Source organism: Corvus hawaiiensis, chromosome 26 (genome assembly GCF_020740725.1).
Source record: "Corvus hawaiiensis isolate bCorHaw1 chromosome 26, bCorHaw1.pri.cur, whole genome shotgun sequence".
NCBI lineage: Eukaryota > Metazoa > Chordata > Aves > Passeriformes > Corvidae > Corvus > Corvus hawaiiensis.
Window position 1 is genome coordinate 8,753,315 of NC_063238.1, and position 13,783 is coordinate 8,767,097.

General features: G+C 37.6%; 1 long non-coding RNA gene across 1 annotated transcript in view; it reads right to left on the reverse strand.

Annotated features, from left to right (window-relative positions):
• The window catches only part of LOC125338411, a 29,661-nt gene extending 16,924 nt beyond the window's left edge, over positions 1 to 12,737 (reverse strand). Inside the window, exons 1-2 of the long non-coding RNA XR_007208294.1 lie at positions 12,567 to 12,737; positions 10,217 to 10,306 (exon numbers count right to left, since the gene is read on the reverse strand). This is a non-coding gene — a long non-coding RNA (uncharacterized LOC125338411). The remainder of the gene's footprint in view (positions 1 to 10,216; positions 10,307 to 12,566) is intronic.
• Positions 12,738 to 13,783: the final 1,046 nt, after the last annotated feature.

Consider the following 13,783-nt stretch of genomic DNA (forward strand, 5'->3'; position numbering starts at 1 on the left):
ACCTTTGATATATTGTTAAGCAGACCTTCTATGTTTCTATTTTCTGCATAGGGTCAAGACTGTTGACATGGGATTAATCAGCTGCTCCTCCTAAGCCATGAGTCAGGACAAATTGTTATCGGTTTCATACAGTAAAATTGCTTGAAAATAGAATTAAACATAGAAAGTGCAGAACTATGTGAAACCCAGAAGAAGTTACAGACAGTAATTGCAACACTGGTATAATGACAGATCCTTTCTGCTTTTGCATTTTGAGGGATTCCAACAGTAATTACAAAAAACAATGCTTAATTTTTCTGCCACTTTCTGAAAATGCAATGATTCTTTGAAGCATATTTTTCTCTCAGAGCATGATATTTGATTGAAATGTAAAAATTTTGCATCTCTTTCCATAAGCACATTTCTTCCTATGTGCATTTTGTCCAATTTACAAGCAAAAAAAGATTCAGTTATCTTCTGCATATCTTCTAGAGAACATACACCTACACATAAATGTAGCCTGCCACCTGCATTGTTCTTAGCTTATTTGTCAGCCTGTAGCATGATAGGATTTGAGAATATTGGGTGCAAAGTGTCTTCAGGAAGAGGGAGAGAAATCATTCACCATTAGAGATAAGTATGACAAGCTCCCTTTTACACTAGGATACCCTTGTATTAAACAGAATGGCGGGGTGCCTGAGTGAGATAGCATCTATTACCAATGATGACATGAAAATGGACACTTATTAATCACTGTTTTGAAAATAATTATCCATAGCTTTATAAATGCTGTAACTAAGGCTGGATTTCTTCCCTAGGTGTTCCCTAATAGTCAAAATACCGCTTTCTCATTACAGTTAGAAGTTAAATTATTTGGTAAAGCAGGTGTTAAGAGTGTGCAGCAAATATGCACGTTAGTAATGATTAGGATGTTAATATAAAACGGACATTGTATAGTTATTTTGAAAATAAACAGCTCATAGGTGTTCAAAATAGGTCATTCTTATTCAAAAACAAACTCTTTCTGTGATATTTCATAAGTATTTTTTGTAAGATCCAATATCACATAAAATTGTTCAAATTTTTACCTACAGAATGGGATTTCTGTGGGTCACAAACAATATATTCTGTTATACAGGATATTTCACTGAGAGGGATGTAAAACAAAGATTATGGAAGGAAAAGATTTGGAGGACTTTTGCCAGTGAAAGTACTTTTGCTGATAAACAGCTTTTATGTGTTTTGTGTTTTATTTGTTTTCAGCACAATTCATTATAGAGGTTAAGCCTCTCTCAGATTTGCAATCAAATCATTGTATTAATATAAAAAACTTCCATAAACAGCTCAGACAATGTAATGTCCTATATTCAAGTACTTCACATGCAAAAAGCATATCAAAACATTATTTTGCCTCTAGTACTAATTATGTGTATATTTTTTATTATATATATTTGCATACATAGTGCTATATGAACACTACAGAAATATTTTATTTAAGGGACTCATTTTGAAAATATCCACTATCTTTACTAGGTATGGACATACAGCTTTCTTTTATGAACATTTTTTATTTAAATTTAAAGTTAAGTTTTGAAGAAGTAGTTCTAGTGGTAGGATAACCATTTAGTATTTCAAAGGAAATGACGACATGGCATTATGAAAAAAATCAATTCATGTTCAGAAAATACACATGCATAGATGCATGAGAATGGCTACAGTGTTTTAAACCTTTTTTCAAAAGCAACCATATGAACCCAAGTTCCAGTAATTTTACTTCTTGTGCAGCACCTTATACCACGTGATGGCTAAATTTTATTTTATAAAGTTACTTTAAGTTCTAATTGGCTATAAAAATAAACTGACATTTTAATTAAAAGAATGCAGGAGCTAATGCCAGACTGACAACATGCAATCATGTTGCTGCTTTATTCCAAGCTGTATCCCAAAACCAAGTCATTCTAGATGGAAAAAAGGCCGTTTAAAAAAGTCAATAAAGAAACACAGGAATATTGTCTGGATTTAGAATAATAATTGCATATATATGTCTAGGAAATGTATGCATTTTTGATTTAAATAAGATTTTGGAGGAAACAGTCATTTTACTAATAATGAAAAAAATTAATATGTCAACAATTGTTTGCTCGGTGTAGGTATAAATGATGTTTACCACAAGCACCAGTAAATGTTTCGACAATGATTTATAAGTATGCCTAATAAAAATGTTATGTTTTTTCCGTTCTAGCAGACAGTTAAATATTTTACAAATATAATTCATAGTAATGTATTGGTTTATTTTGAATACCTTTTTTTTCCCCCAGATTTTTTTCACTTAATAAAAATGCCTCCTCTTCTAAGAATACTTTAAATTAAAGCAGGTAGTTTATTTTTGTTGTTGTTGCTGAAGTAGGTTATTCTTCTTTCTCCCCTAATACTAATTTGGTAACTTAAGCAGCTCTTGAACATTTGCAGTATATGCTATTAAGGATTAAGCTTTAAATTTATTTGTATAGGTAAAGAACCTGGTATTGCACAGGTCAAGTGGTTTCAGCATGAACAATAAAGCAATATATTTAAAGAGGTGTTAGTGTCTCCTTTCTGAATCCCTTTTTTATTTCAAAGTGCAAATATGGTTATAAATCACATTACCCAATGCATACAAATGATCTGAATTACAAAACAGGCTGGAATATCTGCATCTTCTGTTTAACCTGCAAAGGTGACTCATACAATGGAATGGGAATATGGATACTATACTTATGTATAAACTTTGACTAACTTGTTTTAAAGCTAAGTGTTTCATGGAGGAATGAAGAATGTGTCTGAGATACCAGCAGGATTAGCTTTCCATATGGCAACTAATCCACTAACATCTCTTCCAAATTTCTCACCTGATTTATACAGAACAGACTATTCAAAAGGATATACCACCTCCACACTTCTCTATCAAATTGTCCTTTTTTGTTTAAGAGAGAGAAAGTGCTTCTCTGTTTAAGTATAATTAGAAGTATAATTAGGAAAAAGTACCTGTTTTAGAAAGGTTATGATCAGCACAGCTGATTTAAGCAACCATTTTCCTTTGTGCATAGTTTGTGCCCACCTCTATCCAGAGAAACATCTCCTTAAAAACAGGTCTACAAACATTGATGCCCCAAGCCAGTGGACATAGCCAGAAGGTTACCCTGTTCCAAAAACTGCACTGCCAGGAGGGTGCCCCGTTTGGATGCTCTCTGGACATATGCAAATCTCCCATGGGCAACAAAGGCACCCTTTTTCTGCAGGCACCTACTGTATGTGTTGGAAGATGAGATCTGGAGGGCACTCTGTGGTGGTGACCACTTTTCGAAATGTATGTTCTCTACATGAAAGACTAAAACCAAAAGTGTGTCCCCACTTCACCCGTGACTTTTTTTTTTTAATGCATTCAAATTGTGATTTTTGATACATGATACATGACACTTCTTATGTGAAAATCAGAGGGAAACCCAGACATTTTGATGCCAGCTGCTGCACAGAAGACAGCTACTCATCTTTGGAAACTAATACTTTCCCGCTGAAAGACTGGTCCAGTTGCAGGGAAGATTGTGATCACTTGACTATTGGGCAAAATAAAAGCACTTTAAGATTTAAGCACCCCTCAAATATGATAGAGTTGTGTAGCAAGTACTTAGCCTGACTCTGGTACTAAAGGACCATCTCTGCCTGCTTCTGGCTCTTGCTTCCATTGCCTCCTGGAGAGCAGCAAAATTAAGTTCTGGCGGGCAATGGCCTAGAGACTGCTCAACACTGCTAACTTCCCATTTGTCAGTATCAAACACTGCCCTGTCATTTTGAAAATATTTGTTCTCTTATTGGCCTGCGATGATCTGGCATCATACCCCACATTGCAGCATGTGGGACTGGAAACTACCTGAAGTAGCCTTGCAGAGCCCTGTTAGAGATGCTCCTTGGCCATGAACCCCCTGCTCCCTTTTGAGGTCAGTGAGAGCATCTGGTGGGTGCTCTCTGTTGCCTTGTGGGCATCAAGGGCAGGAGGAGGGCTGCTAGGGACCCTGCAATGCTGAGCACGTGGCTCAGGGGCTGCCTCCACCTCTTTCAGCCTGATACCTCTTCTTGCCATTATGTGCAGATCCTGCTGTGCCCAAACTGGAAAGAGCCAGCTCTCACACCCTGTCTGCCTGATAATGAGGTTTTTAGTAGAGCAACAGAAAGGAAAGCCCTTTTCTTTCTGAAATGGTAGTAAAAAAAAAGAGGAGTGGGATCGAGCTTCATAGGAAGAAAATACAGTAGGAAATCTGCTTTGCATCCAAAATTCTCCCATATTAGGCCCAAACAAGGTGATATTACAAGTGTATGCCACAAAAGCAATCAAACAGCAGGGAAGGAAACACTCTCAAGGCTGCTTCCATAACAAATTTTGCATGAACTTCACAGCCTTTTCATAGGCAAGAAAATTAGGAGGCCGGGTAGTGTCCTGTGTGTGACTTTGCAGAGGCATAAACTCCTGCAATCTGTATGTAGATGTGCCTTTAGGTGCAAGTGTGTGTGTGTGTGTGTGTATGTGTGTGTGTGGGTATGTGAGGGAGAGTCAGGTCAAGCTCTTGTTTATGACTTGTGAGAGACAGAAACAAGTGTATTTACTTGCAAGTCTGTAAAGGACATCAGTGGAAACAGGATTAGGCCTGTAATATTATTCCTTGGCCAAGACTTACTCTAGAGAAGGTCACTTAGGTGAAAAGTATGTGAAATTGTTATGACAGCTTTTTTAGTGTTAATTTGATAAAAGAGATATGGTGCAAATAAAATGGTACACACTGTAAAAGACTCCCAAGCTGACTGAAAGTCCTTTAGTACCAACCTGAGACTCTCTCAAACACTGAAGACCAAATAATTTTAAATTATTCTTAGAAAGGAACATGTTTTTATTTTGATGAGAATTTTGTGAGCTTTTGAAGGAAGTGCCTGTGTATTCCAACTGCCTGATACTGCTCCACTATTTAAATCTTGAAATGTCATACCTATTCAGAGTCTGGTAGGATTTACCCATGTTCTGCAACAAAAGCACAGCTCAATTCTGATGTCTGAAAAATTATTTTCTGCTCATATAATTTAACACTGACTTCTGTTACTGAGAGAGAGAACAAAGGAATATGCTGGGGAGAGTGGGACTGTGAAGCACTTCTAAAATTGCCCTGAGATGTACCACTACTCCCTCCATGCCCCACTTTTTGGATGTTGAATTTGGTATAATTTTCTAAGGGAACTTAATTTCAGAGGTAAGTGCTCTGCCCTCTTGCTGGGAGTCACATCCAGCTACAACCTCAAACCCAAAATGAGGGCATTTTAAGTTGCTAAATATTTCTGAATATCTCACAAATCTGAGTTTGTTCTTGCTTTCAGCAAATAATTCTGCAGTAAATCAGGTGTTCTCAACTGTATATAAACACTCATTTCTGTATTTTAATACACTGAAACCATCAATACATATAACAAATACAGGCTTACCCAAAGATTCAATTGTATTGCTGTAGTTTTCCTTTTCATATCACAGAACGTTGGAGTTCTTTACTATGAAATCTTCACACAATATTCTTTAAAGTATAGTATATCAATGCTTTAAAAACGACATTTAAAAAATGAAAGATTTTGCCTATTTTGTTCAAATGAATATGCCCTAAGTTATGCTTCTCAGTTGTCCCAATTTATTTTAATATGAAAAAATCTAATCTCTGCTTGTAAAGAAGATTATGCATGTATTAAATTCTTTAAAATTAGAATATACTTAATGCCACATTAGTTCCAGGCATGCAAAGCAGGAGAAAGAATTATACACCTAAACAACAAGAATGGTTTTTAAGCTTAAGTTTCTACTTTGCTCCGATTCTCATTTGGTAAAATAAAATTATGTACAATCTACCATTTAATGAAATGCACTGATGAATTAATTTTTTTCCAAATAAATCACAAAAGAAAAGATTTAAAACAGCCAATATTTTTAATTGAGAAAAAAGCAAGGCCAATGCTTTGTCTCAGCTGTCTATAAAATTTGTACATCCTGCTCCTTTTCCCTTCCTCATTCTCTCTTGCCTCCAGCTGGTAAGGTAAATTCCTTTTCGCACTTCTAAGCATGCATTCTGGTTATGGTCTCAGAATAATGCTGCTGACTTCCCTCTATGTAGGAAGAGGTCAGAGCTCATTTGGACTAGGGCCTAAAACATACGAGAACTGCAGGCCCTTTGGTCCTCAAGGTCCATGACTACAAGTTCATTTATGGCAGCTTGCCAACAGTCATTGTGCTTTGAGGTTGTTGCTCCTTCTTTTCTGTCGTACCATCAGAGGACTACTGCCTCCACAGCTGCAAGTGTGTCATCTGCCGCAGGCATTGTTTTTCCTGTTAAATCCTCCGCAAATCTTGTTTCCTTAGGACCTGGAATATGGTAGTTTTGTTTCCCTCAGTTACTGTTCTTGCTATCCGAAGACAACAAAAGTTTGTGATCACTAACTGCTGTGGGGATGGGTACATAAACTCTTAAATCATAAATACAAAAAAAATAAAAAAGAAAAAAGAAAAAAGAAGGAAAATGCAATGGAACTATCATTCATTCATCAGAAAGGGGATCTACTGCCTTAACAGCTCTCACAGGCCATGGAAGAGACAATGGATGAGGCTCAATTGACCAAGCTGAAAGGAAAGAAAGAGGAAACAGAGCACCATACAGAAAAAAAAAAGGCTAAACTCAGGCACACAGTGTAAACACTCCACCTGTGCTGCCCATCCAATACGTGCAGCTGTGATTGGATGAAGTGCTGCACGTTGAGTAAATGTCAGTGGCTGTAGCAATTTTAGCTCACGTAAATGTTTAAAGGAATTTACTGCTGAGTGCACTGAGGTTTACACTTTGCCTGGAGAAGCAGAGAAAGGAGATGGCATCTGCTCTTCTATTTTACAGTGAAGAGGTCTTGATGTATTAGAAGAGATTTGGCTTCAGAGAGGACAGCCTTGCCCTTCAGGCAAAGCTCCTCCTGACCCCAGTGGAGACGCAATTTGATCCACTCACCAAGGTCTGTTTTATGGGATAACACTGGAAAAGTTCTTCCCATTACCCTTGCTGGAGTGGTGAGGTTGTGGCCTTTTCTTTATAATTGATGCAGTGCCAGGATTTTAAAGCACAAACTAGAGAATAGGATATAGTAAACAGACAACTCATCCTGAAGGGAAAACAGAAAGCTTTCTTGAGTGTTTGTTGTGTTATCCCTTATTTTAAATTCTGTTTATGTTGCTAAAATTTGCATATATTCTTTTTAATGAATACTACTCAGCTGAGAGACAGTGAAAGATGTAGAATGTGATGCTTGTTAATACCAGTTCATTAAATTAAGACAGACCTGATTTGCAACAAAACCCTATGTTCTTGAATTTCATAGACAGCCTGTGAAATAATTTTCACCGGACCCCTCAAATTATTGGATTGTGTCTATCTATTTAGCTGAAGTACTTGGGCAGCCTTCACTGTCAGGATGCTTAGGTATCTCATGGTCTGCTAATAGATTTAGTTGCATAATGTCTTATTCATCAGATTTCTCTGTCAGCTGCCTCAGCCCTCAGTGCCTTTGGCAGGATTCAGCATGGTGCTTTTTCAGGTTGGCTTTTTTTGCTGCTAAGGTAGGAACTCTGTGTCCATGCCCGAGCTACTGCCCTGCATCAGCTACAAGTGTCTGCTTCTCCACAAACATCATTTACTAAACTCCATGGTGAACACCATGGCAAGAAGGTGAGTATTTTATGTTTGTATGTTATCTTCTATGCCAAAGCCTACAATTATACATTCCCATAAGACTTGGTCCCCTGAGTCATGAGCTTCAATAGGCACTGAGAGAGGAAGCCAGGACTAAGGTGTCAGGGCTGGTCAGAGGGACATCTTTAGATACCTCAGAGCATCATTCATACTCCACCTGAAAAAAGCACTAAACCTTAACTTTGGCATGAATAAGAAGCATTGGCAAAAAGTGAGACACTTATTTTTAATAACTTGCTTCATTTATAACCTTTCCCTGGATAAAACATATCTGTCTACCTTTAAATAAGTTGGCAGCCTGGGATCTTCCATATTTTAATGCTGGATGTTTACAGGACCAAGACAGAAATAGAAACACACCATTCACTTGTGAATGTCCCATCAAGTTTTTCTTTGGTGTTTTAAATCCTTCTTTTGATTATTGCACCTGATTACACCTATGGATCAAACTATCTAGTACAAAAAAGTTCTCCATCTGGAACTTTATGTACTGTGTAACCCAATTAACTAATAATGCTCTTCACCATGTAGAGTTAGAACTGGTTTTTCCGCCCTGCTACTCAAAGCCCTCTTTCCGTGACCATCATCTCTCTTGATAGGCACCTTTTGCAGTAACAGCCAATCAGTGCAAGAGACTTACGCTTACCAGCAATAAAACTTTAACAGAAGCTGAGCTGTAAGGATGGGGATTCTCCTGCATTTTGGACAAGATTGGCTAAAAATCTCACCTTGTTCAAAAATTGTCTTTGAGGGTTCCCAAAATGTTTATCACAAGACACCCAAACACACTTCCCTCTCAGCAGACAGGAGATAAATGTGTACCATGATCCTCGAAGGTCCCTTCCAACTCAGGATATTCTATGAACCTGAACTTTCTAAATCAAAGTTCCCTAAGATGTGGAAATTGATGCCTACACTAAAATAATCTGTATGTTTTCAATCATAGCACTTCAAACAGATATTCTATAATAAAAGACAAACAAAAACAATTTTCTCAAGTGGTAATTATAATAATTTTTTCTTTCATCACAACTTATGAAATTTTCATCTAGAAATTAACCAGTCACCTGAATTAAACAGGCACAAATCCCTGGCTTCCTATTTCACTTCATGAAATTAAATGTCTGCACTCTGCCCTATCCATCCTGAAGAAATTGAAGGTGAGACTCACCTTTATTTATATATGTTTTCAATAAACCCATTCAGACATATAAACATTAGAAACATTCTATTCTGCAAGCTGAGGATATCCAGTTTTATACCTGTAGTGTCACCAGAGGCCAGTTCTACCTTTGGACTGTACCACCCTATGTGCCCATCCCTAAAGTGTAAAACAAAATAATGCTGCAGTATAAGACGGAACAATAAATTCAGTCATTCTTTAGGAAAAATAGTTTGAAACAGAGCTAGATACAATATGTCTTTCTAATTACTAGCACAAACAAAGAATATTGCTGGATTCCATTAGTGCAAACTGATTTGTAACTTGCATTTCATGCCTCAGAAAAAAAAAATCTCTGATATAATAGCTATTTCCTCTCATTACTGCTACAAAATCATAAAAAACTCAGTAATATGGTACAGTATGGCAAGATGAGGATCTACAAATTAGTCCTTATATCAGCTATTTTTCTAATTTCTACGTATTTCTTTGTGTGCTTTCATATTTCATATGGTTCCAGACAAACACCTATACATAGCCATAAATCTTCTCCTAACCCAGATTCTAGAATGGCACTGGGGAATCCAGCCTTTTGCTGAGTCAACATCTGTACCCAGATGTTCCTTGCACCCAACAATATCCCAGAACAACATTGCAATTTAATTCTAGTTATTTTTTAAACCTTATTACCTCACAAATTTATATAACATCAATGAATTACAAACATCAAGGGAAAAAAAAGAGTAAAAATCATGCCATCTGTGGACATAACAGAGGAAGCAACAATGGACTTCTATGAAAGCAAAATGGAAATGTCTCAATGCTGTTCTGTAGTACAGTCATTGTTTTAAGAAGGGAAAATCTTGGTAGGATATCTTTGCTTAGATCTGGGTCAGCAAGGACATACCCATTAACCTGATGAATGTCCTGCTGAATTCAATGGGCTATTCAAAAGCACACTGTCACTTCCCTAAGATATGTTTGCAAACCAAAGCCATATGTAGTGGTAGGTAGTGTAGGTAGCGTACTTAAAATTGTCAGGGTGACTTAAAGCCTCACAGCCTTTTGACAATGCCAAATCCTCAGGAAAAAAAAAAGAAAAGCTCCAATTGTCAAAACATTCAGTTTTGATCCCCTGAAGTCTTCAGCCCCAAAGTAGAAGCTTCTGTTCCTATTTGGAGATGAGGGAAAGTTAAACACTTTGGGAAAAACAGTGCAATAAGAGTTCACTTGAGGTGGCAAGAACTAGATAACACTGATGGAGGAAAGCTTGGGCACCTACCTCTACTCAGATGGGTAATTCCTCTGCTCTGTGCTGGGTCCGTAGCAGTGCATGCTCTTCTGAAGATATTTTATCACAGTTTTTCCGCTGCTGAAAAGCCAGAGAGAAAAAGGCTTACAGTGAAACATCAAAACCCACCAAGTTAAAGCAAATTTCAACAGAAAAAAATGTGAGCTTGGGATCTCTCTTCTACTTCTTTGAGAACAAGGTCTTGCACATGGATCTGTTAAGTTCCTGAAGTACTTTCCCAGTGATGGTCTTTTGGGGTGTTGTACATGAACAGAGCTACAAAATTTCTGGCTTGCTGCACCTTGGATGCAGACTCTGCTTCACCTTCACACCTCTCAAACATAATCCAGCACAATAAGAGTAAACTGACTCAGAACAGTGACTCTGCTCTTAAGACCAAGTGTTCTATGTAGTTTACTTTCTGTGGCAGCACGGAGGTTCCTTGCTACAGACTTACTAATAAAAACAAAAATGGGTTTTGAGCAGCAGTTTTGTGGATGTGCACTAAATGATGGGCTTAGGCACCTGAAAAAATACCCTTTTTGGAGATCAGTACTAATTTCCTTGTGCTAATTACACACACACAAAAAAAAGTCTGGATTTCTTTTGCTGTGATTCTTCCTCTGATTTCAGGGAAAAAAATAACTATCATCCGATGCATTATATTTAAATACCTTTTGCATGAGATGAATATAAAATGAATAAAATAACCCAACTCTGAACTCAGTCTTGTTGTCATGCTGCGTGACACACACCTTTGCTACCTTCCCTCTCACAAGAAATGGAACGGATTTCTATCTTTATTTCTGATCTTTTAACTCTGTTAATAGAGTTTTTAAAGCAACTGCATGGATCTGGACCTTTCAGCACATTAAGGAATAAATCAGATGAAATACTAATATGTTGGGTTGTTCTATGTCTCTTAAACAAGAGAGGTTAACATTGAATTCCTTGTAACTTAAATACAAACATGGGTACTGATGAGCATTACCCATGTAAGGACAAGAGGCTGTTCTTAATGGAAGAAGCAGTGCAAAATATCTTTTGTCACTTGCATTGGAAAGCATTGACATTGTAGCTTGATGGGAACATGATAAATGACAATCCACAATCACCTTATGATCTCAGAAGTAGAATGTCTATACGTCTATACACACGCACACACACACATTTTTAACTAGTCTGCTAAGGACCTGAACTCTAGGTAATCCCTGAGGACCACTGCATGATTACTTGGTTTAGACTAGCTTGTAGCATTTAGGACCTACCTCTCTTCTACCTTTCCTGGCTGAAGCAGACACATATAAAAGAGAATTATAATAAAATATAAAAAAATATATACGCATTTTAAACACCAGGGTGAATGCCACCTTCACCTCCTGGCCAATGTCATGTTTTCAATGGCATTTCCTATCATTTCACTAAGGACTAATTCTGGTCTTATACATTTATATAGTGTCAAAGTACCAAATGTTTATATATACTTCTTGCAGTATACATTTCTATCCACAATGGAACAAAGTGAATTACTGTAGTGAGCATGTGCATTCACTTCTAGTGAGTGCTCCTCCATGCCCTTTACCCAGTCACAACCAGCCTGCTTACCCAATACCCATGGCTGTATGTAGTATTGGAGCACCCTTCTCAAGTTAAAACGATGCCAGTCCTACCTGTCCCATTACCTTTCCTCTTCTGCTCAGTGCTGCAAGTGAGCCCCCATTAGGTATGCAACGTGCATTACCTATTTTAATACACTGTGTATCATTTCAGTATTTACTACTTTTTAAATGCATGTAGATGCAAAGATAAACAATAAAAGAGGCTGACTGCTGTCAAGTGAAAACGATGAGTGCTACTTGGTGAAAGAGGGATGAGGAGATGAGTGACGCTGAACAGGAAACCTTTAGCCAACTTTCCAGTATTAATAGCTTGCTTGTTCCTTGCACCCACACATTTTAAAGAGTGGCTTGAGAATATAGGTCCCCTCATTTTATCTGTTAAGAAACTAAAGTGCAGAGAGAGAAGGAGCTTTTCCCAAAACGAATCTGTTCAGCACTCTCCCTATCATTCAAGGTTGAGAAGCCACTGTGAGAAGTCATTAAGGATAGCTAAAATATTAACCAATGTTACCTTAGACAGCGGAATATACTTAACTTGTCTGGTTTTGGCTGGGGCAGAGTTAATTTTCCTAATAGCAGCCAGTATGGGGCTGTGCTTTGCACTTGTGTTGAAAACAGTGTTGGGAACTCAGGAATGATTTGGTTATTGCTGAGCTGTGCTTACACAGCATCAAGGCCTTTTTTGCTTCTCATCACACCCCACCAGCGAGATTGGTGCTCACAGATATTCCAATTGTAGTTTTGGATATATCTTCTTAAGGTAGACACATTCCTCTCCACAGCTCCCAGGTATGATCCATTGACTGGTCCAGGTCGGTAATAAGGATCATAGTCAGAAATGTAACATGGCTTCTTTCTGGTCCTTGTGTCTGTGTTTCTTGCCATGGAAACCAGAACCTGGGGAAAGACAGAAAGATGACTTGTTCATTCCTGGATCTTGCTCTAACATGTACTTGGACTCACAAATTAGAACGTACTCTGAGGATTTGCAGTTTAAATACACCACTAGTGAACATGAGAAGCTTTAAAAGAGCACAGTTGTGTCTTGACTTAGAGTTTCACAAACTGTTTCCTAGCCTGAACTAGCAAAAAGCCGTGGGCTCCAGACACGTGTTGTCCCTTGGCTCTTCTCCCCACAAGTTGTCCCCATGTGAAGCTGCCTTCTCCTGGGCTGCTGGGGCAGAAGAACTGGGGGTACAAAGTGCAGCAAAAATGTACCATGGAGGTTGGGCCCTGCAGGCAATGATTCCTTTGACACATTTTGAAGGCCCTTGACATGCTGAACATAAATCTGTATCTCCAAAGGTGTGGTTCCTGTTGGAAGGTTTACAGCAGTTTTAAGTCCCCTTGGCAAAATGCTTCTAAAACAATCGACAAAAACTTCTTAAAATAAGCAAAATTGAGACAACTGTCCTCCTGTGAGTTTTCTTTATGGGCAATCTTTGTGAGGTTTTCTGTTTTATTAATTTTTATCTTTGGTGATACTGTACCTTACAAAAAGCTGGAGAAGTAAAGAAAGGAGTAAATACCTGCAATTTTTATCCCACTGCTTAGATTAATTTCTCGCAGCCCAACTATTTCATTTCAGCAGACTCAGTTCAGTTCTAACAAAAATACAGCTTTTTTTATTAGAGAGCTTTTATTCCTTACAACAGTTGATTTTTGAATTCCTTTTTTGTAACAATAATATGGGATGTTTTGCTGGTTTGCACATCTGAGAGCTATCTCTCCATATAAAAAACAGTTGCCTGTTTGTACATATAGGTGTGCATGTATGTACATAAATTAGAAAGCTGCAGCTCTGGATAACAGCTTTATGTGCACTTGGATTACCAGATCTAAATCTTTTACATATAAATATCATGTGGGCATTGTCATATTAAATATTTCATGCATTCTGGAAACAGATAGTGCTAAAACGAATAGTATATAAAGACAA